The sequence below is a fragment of the Siphateles boraxobius genome, unplaced genomic scaffold, assembly GCF_051911475.1.
Source record: "Siphateles boraxobius isolate OS27281-9 unplaced genomic scaffold, OSU_SipBor_1 12, whole genome shotgun sequence".
Classification (NCBI taxonomy): Eukaryota; Metazoa; Chordata; class Actinopteri; order Cypriniformes; family Leuciscidae; genus Siphateles; species Siphateles boraxobius.
The window spans coordinates 5,107,406-5,123,363 of record NW_027508722.1 but is presented as its reverse complement, the minus strand read 5'-3'; the positions used below and the strand labels follow the sequence as shown (position 1 = coordinate 5,123,363).

The following is a 15,958-nucleotide window of genomic DNA, read 5'->3' as shown; positions in this document are numbered from 1 at the left end:
ATTTTGGAGTATCGCCCAAATGCTTTGATTAGGTAATTCAGTTGTGTTTGATTAGAGATGGAATTGCAATCAGCAGGGAGTGATGCCTCCAAGAGTGTAACTGCATCCCCCCTCTACTTAGTAGGCCTTTCCACCTTTCGAGGAGCTCCTTCAAGGCATGAGGAATTTCAACTGATTTAACTATGGAGAAGTGAGACACTAAAAGAAAAAATTGGCGAAAATGGCCCACTGAAAGCATTCTTACAAGGTAGCGTGGCCGAGTGGTCTAAGGGGCTGGATTAAGGCTCCAGTCTCTTCGGGGGCGTGGGTTCAAATCCCAACGCTGCCAAGTCTGCATTTTAGAAGGCACCTGTGAAAAGACTGGAGAAGTGACACTGCTTGCTCCCAGTCTCTTCAAAACTCAGCCGTTTTTGCTTTCCTTGGCCGAACTTGGCGGGCTTCAGAGCCTGACGATGAAGGTCCACACCCAACAATTTCTCTATTTCTGAAATTTAATGGGCAGAAAATGGCCCACTAGAGTAACCAAGCAGGGGTAGCATGGCCGAGGGGTCTAAGGTGCTGGATTTAGGCTCCAGTCTCTTCGGGGGCGTGGGTTCAAGTCTGTTACACATCTGGCTGCCATTTTGGAGTATCGCCCAAATGCTTTGATTAGGTAATTCAGTTGTGTTTGATTAGAGATGGAATTGCAATCAGCAGGGAGGGATGCCTCCAAGAGTGTAACTGCATCCCCCCTCTACTTAGTAGGCCTTTCCACCTTTCGAGGAGCTCCTTCAAGGCATGAAGAATTTCAACTGATTTAACTATGGAGAAGTGAGACACTAAAAGAAAAAATTGGCGAAAATGGCCCACGGAAGGCATTCTCACAAGGTAGCGTGGCCGAGGGGTCTAAGGCGCTGGATTTAGGCTCCAGTCTCTTCGGGGGCGTGGGTTCGAATCCCACTGCTGCCAGCAGAGGTTTTAATGAGGGCCAGACACCTAAAGTGTGCTCTGAAAAGGTGCAAACGCAGCTGAAAATATGCACCCTCTAAAATCAGAGACAACAATAACTTGCAATTATTATAATGACACTTCAAAAATGAATTTTAAATATAATAATAATGTATAGCACACAAGGGTGTCCAATCCTGCTCTGTGCAGGACAGTCGATCGGCAGGACTGAGAGTTTTTGGTGAACTGACAGCTACCTCTTGATTTTGAGTTTAACTGAGACACATCAGGCTGCCATTTTGGAGTATGGCCCAAAATGCTTTGATTAGGTAATTCAGTTGTGTTTGATTAGAGATGGAATTGCAATCAACAGGGAGGGTTGCCTCCAAGAGTGTAACTGCATCCCCCCTGTACTTAGTAGGCATTTCCACCTGTCGAGGAGCTCCTTCAAGGCATGAAGAACTTCAACTGATTTAACTATGGAGAAGTGAGACACAAAAAGAAAAAATTGGCGAAAATGGCCCACGGAAGGCATTCTCACAAGGTAGCGTGGCCGAGCTTTGATTAGGTAATTCGATTAGGCTTTGATTAGGTAATTCAGTTGTGTTTGATTAGAGATGGAATTGCAATCTGCAGGGAGGGGGGCCTCCAAGAGTGTAACTGCGCCCCCCCTCTACTTAGTAGGCATTTCCACCTGTCGAGGAGCTCCTTCAAGGCATGAAGAATTTCAACTGATTTAACTATGGAGAAGTGAGACACTAAAAGAAAAAATTGGCGAAAATGGCCCACGGAAAGCATTCTTAGAAGGTAGCGTGGCCGAGCGGTCTAAGGCGCTGGAATAAGGCTCCAGTCTCTTCGGGGGCGTGGGTTCAAATCCCACTGCTGCCAAGTCTGCATTTTAGAAGGCACCTGTGAAAAGACTGGAGAAGTGACACTGCTTGCTCCCAGTCTCTTCAAAACTCAGCCGTTTTTGCTTTCCTTGGCCGAACTCGGCGGGCTTCAGAGCCTGACGATGAAGGTCCACACCCAACAATTTCTCTATTTCTGAAATTTAATGGCCAGAAAATGGCCCACTAGAGTGGCCAAGCCGGGGTAGCGTGACCGAGGGGTCTAAGGCACTGGATTTAGGCTCCAGTCTTTTCGGGGGCGTGGGTTCAATTCCCACTGCTGCCAGCAGAGGTTTTAATGAGGGCCAGACACCTAAAGTGTGCTCTGAAAAGGTGCAAAAGCAGCTGAAAATATGCATCCTCTTGAATCAGAGACAACAATAACTTGCAATTATTATAATGACACTTCCAAAATGAAATTAAATATAATAATAATGTATAGCACACAGGGGTGTCCAATCCTGCTCTGTGCAGGACAGTGGGTCAGCAGGACTGAGAGTTGTTGGTGAACTGACAGCTACCTCTTGATTTTGAGTTTAACTGCGACACATCTGGCTGCCATTTTGGAGTAGCCAAGCCGGGGTAGCGTTGCCGAGGGGTCTAAGGCGCTGGATTTAGGCCCCAGGCTCCAGTCTCTTCGGGGGCGTGGGTTCGAATCCAACCGCTGCCAGCAGAGGTTTTAATGAGGGCCAGACACCTAAAGTGTGCTCTGAAAAGGTGCAAAAGCAGCTGAAAATATGCACCCTCTTGAATCAGAGACAACAATAACTTGCAATTATTATAATGACACTTCCAAAATGAATTTTAATAATATAATAATAATGTATAGCAGGACAGTCGATCGGCAGGACTGAGAGTTTTTGGTGAACTGACTGCTACCTCTTGATTTTGAGTTTAACTGCGACACATCTGGCTGCCATTTTGGAGTATGGCCCAAATGCTTTGATTAGGTAATTCAGTTGTGTTTGATTAGAGATGGAATTGCAATCTGCAGGGAGGGGGGCCTCCAAGAGTGTAACTGCATCCCCCCTCTACTTAGTAGGCCTTTCCACCTGTCGAGGAGCTCCTTCAAAGCATGAAGAATTTCAACTGATTTAACTATGGAGAAGTGAGACACTAAAAGAAAAAATTGGCGAAAATGGCCCACGGAAGGCATTCTCATTAATGAGGGCCAGACACCTAAAGTGTCCTCTGAAAAGGTGCAAAAGCAGCTAAAAATATGCACCCTCTTGAATCAGAGACAACAATAACTTGCAGGGAGGGGGGCCTCCAAGAGTGTAAAAAAACAAAAATGAATTTCAAAAAACAAAATTAATTTAAATATAATAATAATGTATAGCACACAGGGGTGCCCAATCCTGCTCTGTGCAGGACAGTCGATTGGCAGGACTGAGAGTTTTTGGTGAACTGACAGCTACCTCTAGGTAGTCCATAAAAATAAAAAGCAGGCAGGGGGGCCTCCAAGAGTGTAACTGCGTCCCCCCTCTACTTAGTAGGCATTTCCACCTGTCAAGGAGCTCCTTCAAAGCATGAAGAATTTCAACTGATTTAACTATGGAGAAGTGAGACACTAAAAGAAAAAATTGGCGAAAATGGCCCACGGAAAGCATTCTTACAAGGTAGCGTGGCTGAGCGGTCTAAGGCGCTGGATTAAGGCTCCAGTCTCTTCGGGGGCGTGGGTTCAAATCCCACCGCTGCCAAGTCTGCATTTTAGAAGGCACCTGTGAAAAGACTGGAGAAGTGACACTGCTTGCTCCCAGTCTCTTCAAAACTCAGCCGTTTTTGCTTTCCTTGGCCGAACTTGGCGGGCTTCAGAGCCTGACAATGAAGGTCCACACCCAACAATTTCTCTATTTCTGAAATTTAATGGGCAGAAAATGGCCCACTAGAGTAACCAAGCAGGGGTAGCATGGCCGAGGGGTCTAAGGCGCTGGATTTAGGCTCCAGTCTCTTCGGGGGCGTGGGTTCAAGTCTGTTACACATCTGGCTGCCATTTTGGAGTATCGCCCAAATGCTTTGATTAGGTAATTCAGTTGTGTTTGATTAGAGATGGAATTGCAATCAGCAGGGAGGGATGCCTCCAAGAGTGTAACTGCATCCCCCCTCTACTTAGTAGGCCTTTCCACCTTTCGAGGAGCTCCTTCAAGGCATGAGGAATTTCAACTGATTTAACTATGGAGAAGTGAGACACTAAAAGAAAAAATTGGCGAAAATGGCCCACGGAAGAAATTCTCACAAGGTAGCGTGGCCGAGGGGTCTAAGGCGCTGGATTTAGGCTCCAGTCTCTTCGGACTTAGTAGGCATTTCCACCTGTCGAGGAGCTCCTTCAAGGCATGAAGAATTTCAACTGATTTAACTATGGAGAAGTGAGACACTAAAAGAAAAAATTGGCGAAAATGGCCCACGGAAAGCATTCTTACAAGGTAGCGTGGCCGAGTGGTCTAAGGTGCTGGATTAAGGCTCCAGTCTCTTCGGGGGTGTGGGTTCAAATCCCACCGCTGCCAAGTCTGCATTTTAGAAGGCACCTGTGAAAAGACTGGAGAAGTGACACTGCTTGCTCCCAGTCTCTTCAAAACTCAGCCGTTTTTGCTTTCCTTGGCCGAACTCGGCGGGCTTCAGAGCCTGACGATGAAGGTCCACACCCAACAATTTCTCTATTTCTGAAATTTAATGGGCAGAAAATGGCCCACTAGAGTAACCAAGCAGGGGTAGCATGGCCGAGGGGTCTAAGGCGCTGGATTTAGGCTCCAGTCTCTTCGGGGGCGTGGGTTCAAGTCTGTTACACATCTGGCTGCCATTTTGGAGTATCGCCCAAATGCTTTGATTAGGTAATTCAGTTGTGTTTGATTAGAGATGGAATTGCAATCAGCAGGGAGGGATGCCTCCAAGAGTGTAACTGCATCCCCCCTCTACTTAGTAGGCCTTTCCACCTTTCGAGGAGCTCCTTCAAGGCATGAAGAATTTCAACTGATTTAACTATGGAGAAGTGAGACACTAAAAGAAAAAATTGGCGAAAATGGCCCACGGAAGGCATTCTCACAAGGTAGCGTGGCCGAGGGGTCTAAGGAGTTGGATTTAGGCTCCAGTCTCTTCGGGGGTGTGGGTTCGAATCCCACCGCTGCCAGCAGAGGTTTTAATGAGGGCCAGACACCTAAAGTGTGCTCTGAAAAGGTGCAAACGCAGCTGAAAATATGCACCCTCTAAAATCAGAGACAACAATAACTTGCAATTATTATAATGACACTTCAAAAATGAATTTTAAATATAATAATAATGTATTGCACACAAGGGTGTCCAATCCTGCTCTGTGCAGGACAGTCGATCGGCAGGACTGAGAGTTTTTGGTGAACTGACAGCTACCTCTTGATTTTGAGTTTAACTGAGACACATCAGGCTGCCATTTTGGAGTATGGCCCAAAATGCTTTGATTAGGTAATTCAGTTGTGTTTGATTAGAGATGGATTTGCAATCAACAGGGAGGGTTGCCTCCAAGAGTGTAACTGCATCCCCCCTGTACTTAGTAGGCATTTCCAACTGTCGAGGAGCTCCTTCAAGGCATGAAGAACTTCAACTGATTTAACTATGGAGAAGTGAGACACAAAAAGAAAAAATTGGCGAAAATGGCCCACGGAAGGCATTCTCACAAGGTAGCGTGGCCGAGCTTTGATTAGGTAATTCGATTAGGCTTTGATTAGGTAATTCAGTTGTGTTTGATTAGAGATGGAATTGCAATCTGCAGGGAGGGGGGCCTCCAAGAGTGTAACTGCGCCCCCCCTCTACTTAGTAGGCATTTCCACCTGATTTAACTGATTTAACTATGGAGAAGTGAGACACTAAAAGAAAAAATTGGCGAAAATGGCCCACGGAAAGCATTCTTACAAGGTAGCGTGGCCGAGCGGTCTAAGGCGCTGGATTAAGGCTCCAGTCTCTTCGGGGGCGTGGGTTCAAATCCCACCGCTGCCAAGTCTGCATTTTAGAAGGCACCTGTGAAAAGACTGGAGAAGTGACACTGCTTGCTCCCAGTCTCTTCAAAACTCAGCCGTTTTTGCTTTCCTTGGCCGAACTTGGCGGGCTTCAGAGCCTGACGATGAAGGTCCACACCCAACAATTTCTCTATTTCTGAAATTTAATGGGCAGAAAATGGCCCACTAGAGTAACCAAGCAGGGGTAGCATGGCCGAGGGGTCTAAGGCGCTGGATTTAGGCTCCAGTCTCTTCGGGGGCGTGGGTTCAAGTCTGTTACACATCTGGCTGCCATTTTGGAGTATCGCCCAAATGCTTTGATTAGGTAATTCAGTTGTGTTTGATTAGAGATGGAATTGCAATCAGCAGGGAGGGATGCCTCCAAGAGTGTAACTGCATCCCCCCTCTACTTAGTAGGCCTTTCCACCTTTCGAGGAGCTCCTTCAAGGCATGAGGAATTTCAACTGATTTAACTATGGAGAAGTGAGACACTAAAAGAAAAAATTGGCGAAAATGGCCCACGGAAGAAATTCTCACAAGGTAGCGTGGCCGAGGGGTCTAAGGCGCTGGATTTAGGCTCCAGTCTCTTCGGAGGCGTGGGTCCGAATCCCACCGCTGCCAGCAGAGGTTTTAATGAGGGCCAGACACCTAAAGTGTGCTCTGAAAAGGTGCAAACGCAGCTGAAAATATGCACCCTCTAAAATCAGAGACAACAATAACTTGCAATTATTATAATGACACTTCAAAAATGAATTTTAAATATAATAATAATGTATAGCACACAAGGGTGTCCAATCCTGCTCTGTGCAGGACAGTCGATCGGCAGGACTGAGAGTTTTTGGTGAACTGACAGCTACCTCTTGATTTTGAGTTTAACTGAGACACATCTGGCTGCCATTTTGGAGTATGGCCCAAAATGCTTTGATTAGGTAATTCAGTTGTGTTTGATTAGAGATGGAATTGCAATCAGCAGGGAGGGTTGCCTCCAAGAGTGTAACTGCATCCCCCCTGTACTTAGTAGGCATTTCCACCTGTCGAGGAGCTCCTTCAAGGCATGAAGAATTTCAACTGATTTAACTATGGAGAAGTGAGACACTAAAAGAAAAAATTGGCGAAAATGGCCCACGGAAAGCATTCTTACAAGGTAGCGTGGCCGAGCGGTCTAAGGCGCTGGATTAAGGCTCCAGTCTCTTCGGGGGCGTGGGTTCAAATCCCACCGCTGCCAAGTCTGCATTTTAGAAGGCACCTGTGAAAAGACTGGAGAAGTGACACTGCTTGCTCCCAGTCTCTTCAAAACTCAGCCGTTTTTGCTTTCCTTGGCCGAACTCGGCGGGCTTCAGAGCCTGACGATGAAGGTCCACACCCAACAATTTCTCTATTTCTGAAATTTAATGGGCAGAAAATGGCCCACTAGAGTAACCAAGCAGGGGTAGCATGGCCGAGGGGTCTAAGGCGCTGGATTTAGGCTCCAGTCTCTTCGGGGGCGTGGGTTCAAGTCTGTTACACATCTGGCTGCCATTTTGGAGTATCGCCCAAATGCTTTGATTAGGTAATTCAGTTGTGTTTGATTAGAGATGGAATTGCAATCAGCAGGGAGGGATGCCTCCAAGAGTGTAACTGCATCCCCCCTCTACTTAGTAGGCCTTTCCACCTTTCGAGGAGCTCCTTCAAGGCATGAAGAATTTTAACTGATTTAACTATGGAGAAGTGAGACACTAAAAGAAAAAATTGGCGAAAATGGCCCACGGAAGGCATTCTCACAAGGTAGCGTGGCCTAGGGGTCTAAGGCGCTGGATTTAGGCTCCAGTCTTTTCGGGGGCGTGGGTTCAATTCCCACTGCTGCCAGCAGAGGTTTTAATGAGGGCCAGACACCTAAAGTGTGCTCTGAAAAGGTGCAAAAGCAGCTGAAAATATGCATCCTCTTGAATCAGAGACAACAATAACTTGCAATTATTATAATGACACTTCCAAAATGAATTTAAATATAATAATAATGTATAGCACACAGGGGTGTCCAATCCTGCTCTGTGCAGGACAGTGGGTCAGCAGGACTGAGAGTTGTTGGTGAACTGACAGCTACCTCTTGATTTTGAGTTTAACTGCGACACATCTGGCTGCCATTTTGGAGTAGCCAAGCCGGGGTAGCGTTGCCGAGGGGTCTAAGGCGCTGGATTTAGGCTCCAGGCTCCAGTCTCTTCGGGGGCGTGGGTCCGAATCCCACTGCTGCCAGCAGAGGTTTTAATGAGGGCCAGACACCTAAAGTGTGCTCTGAAAAGGTGCAAAAGCAGCTGAAAATATGCACCCTCTTGAATCAGAGACAACAATAACTTGCAATTATTATAATGACACTTCCAAAATGAATTTAAATATAATAATAATGTATAGCAGGACAGTCGATCGGCAGGACTGAGAGTTTTTGGTGAACTGACAGCTACCTCTTGATTTTGAGTTTAACTGCGACACATCTGGCTGCCATTTTGGAGTATGGCCCAAATGCTTTGATTAGGTAATTCAGTTGTGTTTGATTAGAGATGGAATTGCAATCTGCAGGGAGGGGGGCCTCCAAGAGTGTAACTGCATCCCCCCTCTACTTAGTAGGCCTTTCCACCTGTCGAGGAGCTCCTTCAAAGCATGAAGAATTTCAACTGATTTAACTATGGAGAAATGAGACACTAAAAGAAAAAATTGGCGAAAATGGCCCACAGAAGGCATTCTCACAAGGTAGCGTGGCCGAGCGCTCTAAGGCGCTGGATTAAGGCTCCAGTCTCTTCGGGGACGTGAGTTCAAATCCCACCGCTGCCAAGTGTTCATTTTAGAAGGCAATTGTGAAAAGACTGGAGAAGTGACACTGCTTGCTCCCAGTCTCTTCAAAACTCAGCCGTTTTTGCTTTCCTTGGCCGAACTCGGCGGGCTTCAGAGCCTGACGATGAAGGTCCACACCCAACAATTTCTCTATTTCTGAAATTTAATGGGCAGAAAATGGCCCACTAGAGTAACCACGCAGGGGTAGTATGGCAGAGGGGTCTAAGGCGCTGGATTTAGGCTCCAGTCTCTTCGGGGGCGCGGGTTCAAATCCCACTGCTGCCAGCAGAGGTTTTAATGAGGGCCAGACACCTAAAGTGTGCTCTGAAAAGGTGCAAAAGCAGCTGAAAATATGCACCCTCTAAAATCAGAGACAACAATAACTTGCAATTATTATAATGACACTTCCAAAATGAATTTAAATATAATAATAATGTATAGCACACAGGGGTGCCCAATCCTGCTCTGTGCAGGACAGTCGATCGGCAGGACTGAGAGTTTTTGGTGAACTGACAGCTACCTCTTGATTTTGAGTTTAACTGCGACACATCTGGCTGCCATTTTGGAGTATGGCCCAAATGCTTTGATTAGGTAATTCAGTTGTGTTTGATTAGAGATGGAATTGCAATCAGCAGGGAGGGATGCCTCCAAGAGTGTAACTGCATCCCCCCTCTACTTAGTAGGCCTTTCCACCTTTCGAGGAGCTCCTTCAAGGCATGAAGAATTTCAACTGATTTAACTATGGAGAAGTGAGACACTAAAAGAAAAAAATGGCGAAAATGGCCCACGGAAGGCATTCTCACAAGGTAGCGTGGCCGAGCGGTCTAAGGCGCTGGATTAAGGCCCCAGTCTCTTCGGGGACGTGAGTTCAAATCCCACCGCTGCCAAGTGTTCATTTTAGAGGGCAATTGTGAAAAGACTGGAGAAGTGACACTGCTTGCTCCCAGTCTCTTCAAAACTCAGCCGTTTTTGCTTTCCTTGGCCTAACTCGGCGGGCTTCAGAGCCTGACGATGAAGGTCCACACCCAACAATTTCTCTATTTCTGAAATTTAATGGCCAGAAAATGGCCCACTAGAGTAGCCAAGCCGGGGTAGCGTGGCCGAGTGGTCCAAGGCGCTGGATTTAGGCTCCAGTCTCTTTGGGGGCGTGGGTTTGAATCCCACCGCTGCCAGCAGAGGTTTTAATGAGGGCCAGACACCTAAAGTGTCCTCTGAAAAGGTGCTAAAGCAGCTGAAAACATACACCTTCTTGAATCAGAGACAACAATAACTTGCAATTCTTATAATGACACTTCCAAAATGAATTTAAATATAATAATAATGTATAGCACACAGGGGTCCCCAATCCTGCTTTGTGCAGAACAGTCCATCGGCAGGACTGGGCACCCCTTGTCAATGGAGTTTGCAAATTTGACTCATTGAGAGTTTTTGGTGAACTGACAGCTACCTCTTGATTTTGAGTTTAACTGCGACACATCTGGCTGCCATTTTGGAGTATGGCCCAAAGGCTTTGATCAGGTAATTCAGTTGTGTTTGATTAGAGATGGAATTTTAATCTGCAGGGAGGGGGGCCTCCAAGAGTGTAACTGCGTCCCCCCTCTACTTAGTAGGCATTTCCACCTGTCGAGGAGCTCCTTCAAGGCATGAAGAATTTCAACTGATTTAACTATGGAGAAGTGTGACACAAAAAGAAAAAATTGGCGAAAATGGCCCACGGAAGGCATTCTCACAAGGTAGCGTGGCCGAGCTTTGATTAGGTAATTCGATTAGGCTTTGATTAGGTAATTCAGTTGTGTTTGATTAGAGATGAAATTGCAATCTGCAGGGAGGGGGGCCTCCAAGAGTGCAGTGTTAATTTTGTCAGCAAATTTTGATTTAGTTTTAGTCTTAGTCTTTTGACTAAAATGCCATTTAGTTTTAGTCATATTTTAGTCATCTGAATTGTTTTAGTTTTAGTCTAGTTTTAGTCGACGAAATACAATAACATTTTAGTCGACTAAATCTACAGTAGATTTAGTCGCCTAAAATATAATGGGTTTAGTTCAATTGTAATGCATTAATTTAGAATTTCTCTAAAATTTCCAAACCCATATACTCCCGGAGAAAACATCTATTAACCTATTAATATGAATGATTTTTAAGTTTGAACATGCAATACAGATACAGATTTAACTGCTGTTACTTAAAAAATATCTTAAAATGAAATAAAACCACTTTTCCTAAAGTACAACACAGTCTTCTTTACAATGAATGATATATTCATTCCTTATAACTACTTACACATCATTCTTTATTCTTTCAAGCAGACATATTTATTTGTATGAATTAAATATAATTAATCCTTATTAAAGCTATTAACAAACAGTGAATGCTTTTCTCTTTTTCTTTTGTTGCTTGATCAAAATTAAGGACACGGACCGCATTAGGTTTATTGCCACTGTCACTTTAAGACGTCGGATCATGTCCAATGACATGCGGATACAATTGCACTGATGCACATCCGACACACTCAGGGTGCTTCTCATTTCTTATTTATGCATCCTCGTTTCCTTTCCTCGCTTCCTTTCCTAGCTCCTCATCTCCTCCCCTGTAGGTTGTGAGGGAAGGACGCAAGGAAAGAAAATGAGGACGGAGGAATCGAAATGAAAGCTTTTTTTATACATTGGAATACTTGATCACTCGAGCGTCATTTCACAGCGTCATCAGCAGCGCTCAAAGGATCTGCCCTTATGTTGTTGAAGTTTGTTTATTTAACAAATTCATAATGAATAATAATAAAGCAAGATACCCTGTTGAAATATGTGATATGTGTGGTTTATATAAACTGCAAAGGTAAATTATAAATTATAAATTAAATAAATTAAAAAGATTGTGACCGATGTGAAGGGGGAGGAGAATGTAAACGTGCGTCACATTTAGTCAATAAAACACTTCCGCATAGGATACACCTGTGTATCCTCGCTCATAACTCCTCCGAAAGCCTCATCACTTCTCGATCCTCGACTCCTCGCGGTGCAATTAGAGAATTGAAATGTCCTTCTAGATGGCTGTGCTTGATTGGTTTCCGGGTCATAGGATGGAGGACAGAGGAGCGAGGAGGTGAGGAGGGATATTGAGAAGCACCCTCACAGTTTAAGACATAACCAGCATAGTTTACATGAATACTCTCCAAAAAGGACATTTAGACATACTGTTGTGTATTTCTCCATTCAGACACGAAAGAGAGCTCAATTCAGTAGCCTACTCGCGCGCTGTAGGTGTATTGTGCATGACTGCACGCTTCGGGTTAGGTGTGTGCGCAAAGAAAACCGCACCGAATAGAGCTCTTTTTTGCATCGTCACTCTTATTCAGAGATCTATATGTCTGCTCTACTCATTCTCCCAGACGTTCACATTTTTTAACGTTTTATGACCGCGGGGTAGATCACATTACAGTAGCCTACAAATGTGCGCATCTACCACACACGGAGGACATCTGACGGATCGCTTCCCAAATCGTCACTATCTAACATTTTCGTCTAGTTTTTATTCATTGACGAAAATGTCAATAGATTTTCGTCATAGTCTTTGTCATTCAAAACTAGGTTTTATTTAGTTATCGTCTCGTTTTCGTCTGTGAAAAAATGTCGTTGACGAATAATTTTCGTCGTTATTTTCGTCAACGAAATTAACACTGCAAGAGTGTAACTGCGTCCCCCCTCTACTTAGTAGGCATTTCCACCTGTCGAGGAGCTCCTTCAAGGCATGAAGAACTTCAACTGATTTAACTATGGAGAAGTGAGACACAAAAAGAAAAAATTGGCGAAAATGGCCCACGGAAGGCATTCTCACAAGGTAGCGTGGCCGAGCTTTGATTAGGTAATTCGATTAGGCTTTGATTAGGTAATTCAGTTGTGTTTGATTAGAGATGGAATTGCAATCTGCAGGGAGGGGGGCCTCCAAGAGTGTAACTGCGTCCCCCCTCTACTTAGTAGGCATTTCCACCTGTCGAGGAGCTCCTTCAAGGCATGAAGAATTTCAACTGATTTAACTATGGAGAAGTGAGACACTAAAAGAAAAAATTGGCGAAAATGGCCCACAGAAAGCATTCTTAAAAGGTAGCGTGGCCGAGCGGTCTAAGGTGCTGGATTAAGGCTCCAGTCTCTTCGGGGGCGTGGGTTCAAATCCCACCGCTGCCAAGTCTGCATTTTAGAAGGCACCTGTGAAAAGACTGGAGAAGTGACACTGCTTGCTCCCAGTCTCTTCAAAACTCAGCCGTTTTTGCTTTCCTTGGCCGAACTCGGCGGGCTTCAGAGCCTGACGATGAAGGTCCACACCCAACAATTTCTCTATTTCTGAAATTTAATGGCCAGAGAATGGCCCACTGGAGTACCCAAGCCGGGGTAGCGTGGCCGAGGGGTCTAAGGCGATGGATTTAGGCTCCAGTCTCTTCAGGGGCGTGGTTTCGAATCCCACCGCTGCCAGCAGAGGTTTTAATGAGGGCCAGACACCTAAAGTGTGCTCTGAAATGGTGCAAAAGCAGCTGAAAATATGCACCCTCTAAAATCAGAGACAACAATAACTTGCAATTATTATAATGACACTTCAAAAATGAATTTTTAATATAATAATAATGTATAGCACACAGGGGTGTCCAATCCTGCTCTGTGCAGGACAGTCGATCGGCAGGACTGAGAGTTTTTGGTGAACTGACAGCTACCTCTTGATTTTGAGTTTAACTGAGACACATCTGGCTGCCATTTTTGAGTATGGCCCAAATGCTTTGATTAGGTAATTCAGTTGTGTTTGATTAGAGATGGAATTGCAATCAGCAGGGAGGGTTGCCTCCAAGAGTGTAACTGCATCCCCCCTTTACTTAGTAGGCCTTTCCACCTGTCGAGGAGCTCCTTCAAGGCATGAAGAATTTCAACTGATTTAACTATGGAGAAGTGAGACACTAAAAGAAAAAAATGGCGAAAATGGCCCACGGAAGGCATTCTCACAAGGTAGCGTGGCCGAGCTTTGATTAGGTAATTCGATTAGGCTTTGATTAGGTAATTCAGTTGTGTTTGATTAGAGATGGAATTGCAATCTGCAGGGAGGGGGGCCTCCAAGAGTGTAACTGCGTCCCCCCTCTACTTAGTAGGCATTTCCACCTGTCGAGGAGCTCCTTCAAGGCATGAAGAATTTCAACTGATTTAACTATGGAGAAGTGAGACACTAAAAGAAAAAATTGGCGAAAATGGCCCACGCAAAGCATTCTTGCAAGGTAGTGTGGCCGAGCGGTGTAAGGCGCTGGAATAAGGCTCCAGTCTCTTCGGGGGCGTGGGTTCAAATCCCACCGCTGCCAAGTCTGCATTTTAGAAGGCACCTGTGAAAAGACTGGAGAAGTGACACTGCTTGCTCCCAGTCTCTTCAAAACTCAAGATTTTGCTTTCCTTGGCCGAACTCGGCGGGCTTCAGAGCCTGACGATGAAGGTCCACACCCAACAATTTCTCTATTTCTGAAATTTAATGGGCAGAAAATGGCCCACTAGAGTAACCAAGCCGGGGTAGCATGGCCGTGGGGTCTAAGGCGCTGGATTTAGGCTCCACTCTCTTTGGGGGCGTGGGTTCAAAACCCACTGCTGCCAGCAGAGGTTTTAATGAGGGCCAGACACCTAAAGTGTGTTCTGAAAAGGTGCAAAAGCAGCTGAAAATATGCACCCTCTAAAATCAGAGACAACAATAACTTGCAATTATTATAATGACACTTCCAAAATGAATTTAAATATAATAATAATGTATGGCACACAGGGGTGCCCAATCCTGCTCTGTGCAGGACAGTCGATCGGCAGGACTGAGAGTTTTTGGTGAACTGACAGCTACCTCTTGATTTTGAGTTTAACTGCGACACATCTGGCTGCCATTTTGGAGTATGTCCCAAAGGCTTTGATCAGGTAATTCAGTTGTGTTTGATTAGAGATGGAATTGCAATCTGCAGGGAGCGGGGCCTCCAAGAGTGTAACTGCGTCCCCCCTCTACTTAGTAGGCATTTCCACCTGTCGAGGAGCTCCTTCAAGGCATGAAGAATTTCAACTGATTTAACTATGGAGAAGTGAGACACAAAAAGAAAAAATTGGTGAAAATGGCCCACGGAAGGCATTCTCACAAGGTAGCGTGGCCGAGCTTTGATTAGGTAATTCGATTAGGCTTTGATTAGGTAATTCCCCTCTACTTAGTAGGCATTTCCACCTGTCGAGGAGCTCCTTCAAGGCATGAAGAATTTCAACTGATTTAACTATGGAGAAGTGAGACACAAAAAGAAAAAATTGGTGAAAATGGCCCACGGAAGGCATTCTCACAAGGTAGCGTGGCCGAGCTTTGATTAGGTAATTCGATTAGGCTTTGATTAGGTAATTCAGTTGTGTTTGATTAGAGATGGAACTGCAATCTGCAGGGAGGGGGGCCTCCAAGAGTGTAACTGCGTCCCCCCTCTACTTAGTAGGCATTTCCACCTGTCGAGGAGCTCCTTCAAGGCATGAAGAATTTCAACTGATTTAACTATGGAGAAGTGAGACACAAAAAGAAAAAATTGGCGAAAATGGCCCACGGAAGGCATTCTCACAAGGTAGCATGGCCGAGCTTTGATTAGGAAATTCGATTAGGCTTTGATTAGGTAAATCAGTTGTGTTTGATTAGAGATGGAATTGCAATCTGCAGGGAGGGGGGCCTCCAAGAGTGTAACTGCGTCCCCCCTCTACTTAGTAGGCATTTCCACCTGTCGAGGAGCTCCTTCAAAGCATGAAGAATTTCAACTGATTTAACTATGGAGAAGTGAGACACTAAAAGAAAAAAATTGGCGAAATTGGCCCACGGAAGGCATTCTCACAAGGTAGCGTGGCCGAGCGGTCTAAGGTGCTGGATTAAGGTTCCAGTCTCTTCGGGGGCGTGGGTTCAAATCCCACCGCTGCCAAGTCTGCATTTTAGAAGGCACCTGTGAAAAGACTGGAGAAGTGACACTGCTTGCTCCCAGTCTCTTCAAAACTCAAGATTTTGCTTTCCTTGGCCGAACTCGGCGGGCTTCAGAGCCTGACGATGAAGGTCCACACCCAACAATTTCTGTATTTCTGAAATTTAATGGCCAGAGAATGGCCCACTAGAGTGGCCAAACAAGCTTGGCCGAGGCGTCTAAGGCGCTGGATTTAGGCTCCAGTCTCTTCGGGGGCGTGGGTTCGAATCCCACTGCTGCCAGCAGAGGTTTTAATGAGGGCCAGACACCTAAAGTGTGCTCTGAAAAGGTGCAAAAGCAGCTGAAAATATGCATCCTCTTGAATCAGAGACAACAATAACTTGCAATTATTATAATGACACTTCCAAAATTAATTTAAATATAATAATAATGTATAGCACACAGGGGTG

The 15,958-nt window shown here is 45.3% G+C and overlaps 19 non-coding genes across 19 annotated transcripts; all 19 read left to right on the top strand.

Annotated features, from left to right (window-relative positions):
* The first annotated feature begins 246 nt into the window (after positions 1-246).
* Positions 247-328, top strand: trnal-aag (transfer RNA leucine (anticodon AAG)). Its single transcript has one exon. It is a non-coding gene; the product is annotated as a tRNA-Leu (tRNA).
* A 538-nt stretch (positions 329-866) lies between these two features.
* Positions 867-948, top strand: trnal-uag (transfer RNA leucine (anticodon UAG)). The gene has a single exon. It is a non-coding gene; the product is annotated as a tRNA-Leu (tRNA).
* Positions 949-1,733: 785 nt separating this feature from the next.
* Positions 1,734-1,815, top strand: trnal-aag (transfer RNA leucine (anticodon AAG)). Its single transcript has one exon. It is a non-coding gene; the product is annotated as a tRNA-Leu (tRNA).
* A 203-nt stretch (positions 1,816-2,018) lies between these two features.
* trnal-uag (transfer RNA leucine (anticodon UAG)) lies at positions 2,019-2,100 on the top strand. The gene has a single exon. It is a non-coding gene; the product is annotated as a tRNA-Leu (tRNA).
* Positions 2,101-3,432: 1,332 nt separating this feature from the next.
* On the top strand, positions 3,433-3,514 carry trnal-aag (transfer RNA leucine (anticodon AAG)). The gene has a single exon. It is a non-coding gene; the product is annotated as a tRNA-Leu (tRNA).
* A 722-nt stretch (positions 3,515-4,236) lies between these two features.
* On the top strand, positions 4,237-4,318 carry trnal-aag (transfer RNA leucine (anticodon AAG)). Its single transcript has one exon. It is a non-coding gene; the product is annotated as a tRNA-Leu (tRNA).
* Positions 4,319-4,856: 538 nt separating this feature from the next.
* trnal-uag (transfer RNA leucine (anticodon UAG)) lies at positions 4,857-4,938 on the top strand. The gene has a single exon. It is a non-coding gene; the product is annotated as a tRNA-Leu (tRNA).
* Positions 4,939-5,695: 757 nt separating this feature from the next.
* On the top strand, positions 5,696-5,777 carry trnal-aag (transfer RNA leucine (anticodon AAG)). Its single transcript has one exon. It is a non-coding gene; the product is annotated as a tRNA-Leu (tRNA).
* Positions 5,778-6,315: 538 nt separating this feature from the next.
* trnal-uag (transfer RNA leucine (anticodon UAG)) lies at positions 6,316-6,397 on the top strand. Its single transcript has one exon. It is a non-coding gene; the product is annotated as a tRNA-Leu (tRNA).
* A 522-nt stretch (positions 6,398-6,919) lies between these two features.
* On the top strand, positions 6,920-7,001 carry trnal-aag (transfer RNA leucine (anticodon AAG)). The gene has a single exon. It is a non-coding gene; the product is annotated as a tRNA-Leu (tRNA).
* Positions 7,002-7,539: 538 nt separating this feature from the next.
* Positions 7,540-7,621, top strand: trnal-uag (transfer RNA leucine (anticodon UAG)). The gene has a single exon. It is a non-coding gene; the product is annotated as a tRNA-Leu (tRNA).
* An 875-nt stretch (positions 7,622-8,496) lies between these two features.
* Positions 8,497-8,578, top strand: trnal-aag (transfer RNA leucine (anticodon AAG)). Its single transcript has one exon. It is a non-coding gene; the product is annotated as a tRNA-Leu (tRNA).
* Positions 8,579-8,781: 203 nt separating this feature from the next.
* trnal-uag (transfer RNA leucine (anticodon UAG)) lies at positions 8,782-8,863 on the top strand. The gene has a single exon. It is a non-coding gene; the product is annotated as a tRNA-Leu (tRNA).
* A 520-nt stretch (positions 8,864-9,383) lies between these two features.
* trnal-aag (transfer RNA leucine (anticodon AAG)) lies at positions 9,384-9,465 on the top strand. Its single transcript has one exon. It is a non-coding gene; the product is annotated as a tRNA-Leu (tRNA).
* A 203-nt stretch (positions 9,466-9,668) lies between these two features.
* On the top strand, positions 9,669-9,750 carry trnal-uag (transfer RNA leucine (anticodon UAG)). Its single transcript has one exon. It is a non-coding gene; the product is annotated as a tRNA-Leu (tRNA).
* A 2,924-nt stretch (positions 9,751-12,674) lies between these two features.
* On the top strand, positions 12,675-12,756 carry trnal-aag (transfer RNA leucine (anticodon AAG)). The gene has a single exon. It is a non-coding gene; the product is annotated as a tRNA-Leu (tRNA).
* A 203-nt stretch (positions 12,757-12,959) lies between these two features.
* On the top strand, positions 12,960-13,041 carry trnal-uag (transfer RNA leucine (anticodon UAG)). The gene has a single exon. It is a non-coding gene; the product is annotated as a tRNA-Leu (tRNA).
* A 784-nt stretch (positions 13,042-13,825) lies between these two features.
* On the top strand, positions 13,826-13,907 carry trnal-aag (transfer RNA leucine (anticodon AAG)). Its single transcript has one exon. It is a non-coding gene; the product is annotated as a tRNA-Leu (tRNA).
* A 1,523-nt stretch (positions 13,908-15,430) lies between these two features.
* trnal-aag (transfer RNA leucine (anticodon AAG)) lies at positions 15,431-15,512 on the top strand. The gene has a single exon. It is a non-coding gene; the product is annotated as a tRNA-Leu (tRNA).
* The last annotated feature ends 446 nt before the right edge of the window (positions 15,513-15,958 follow it).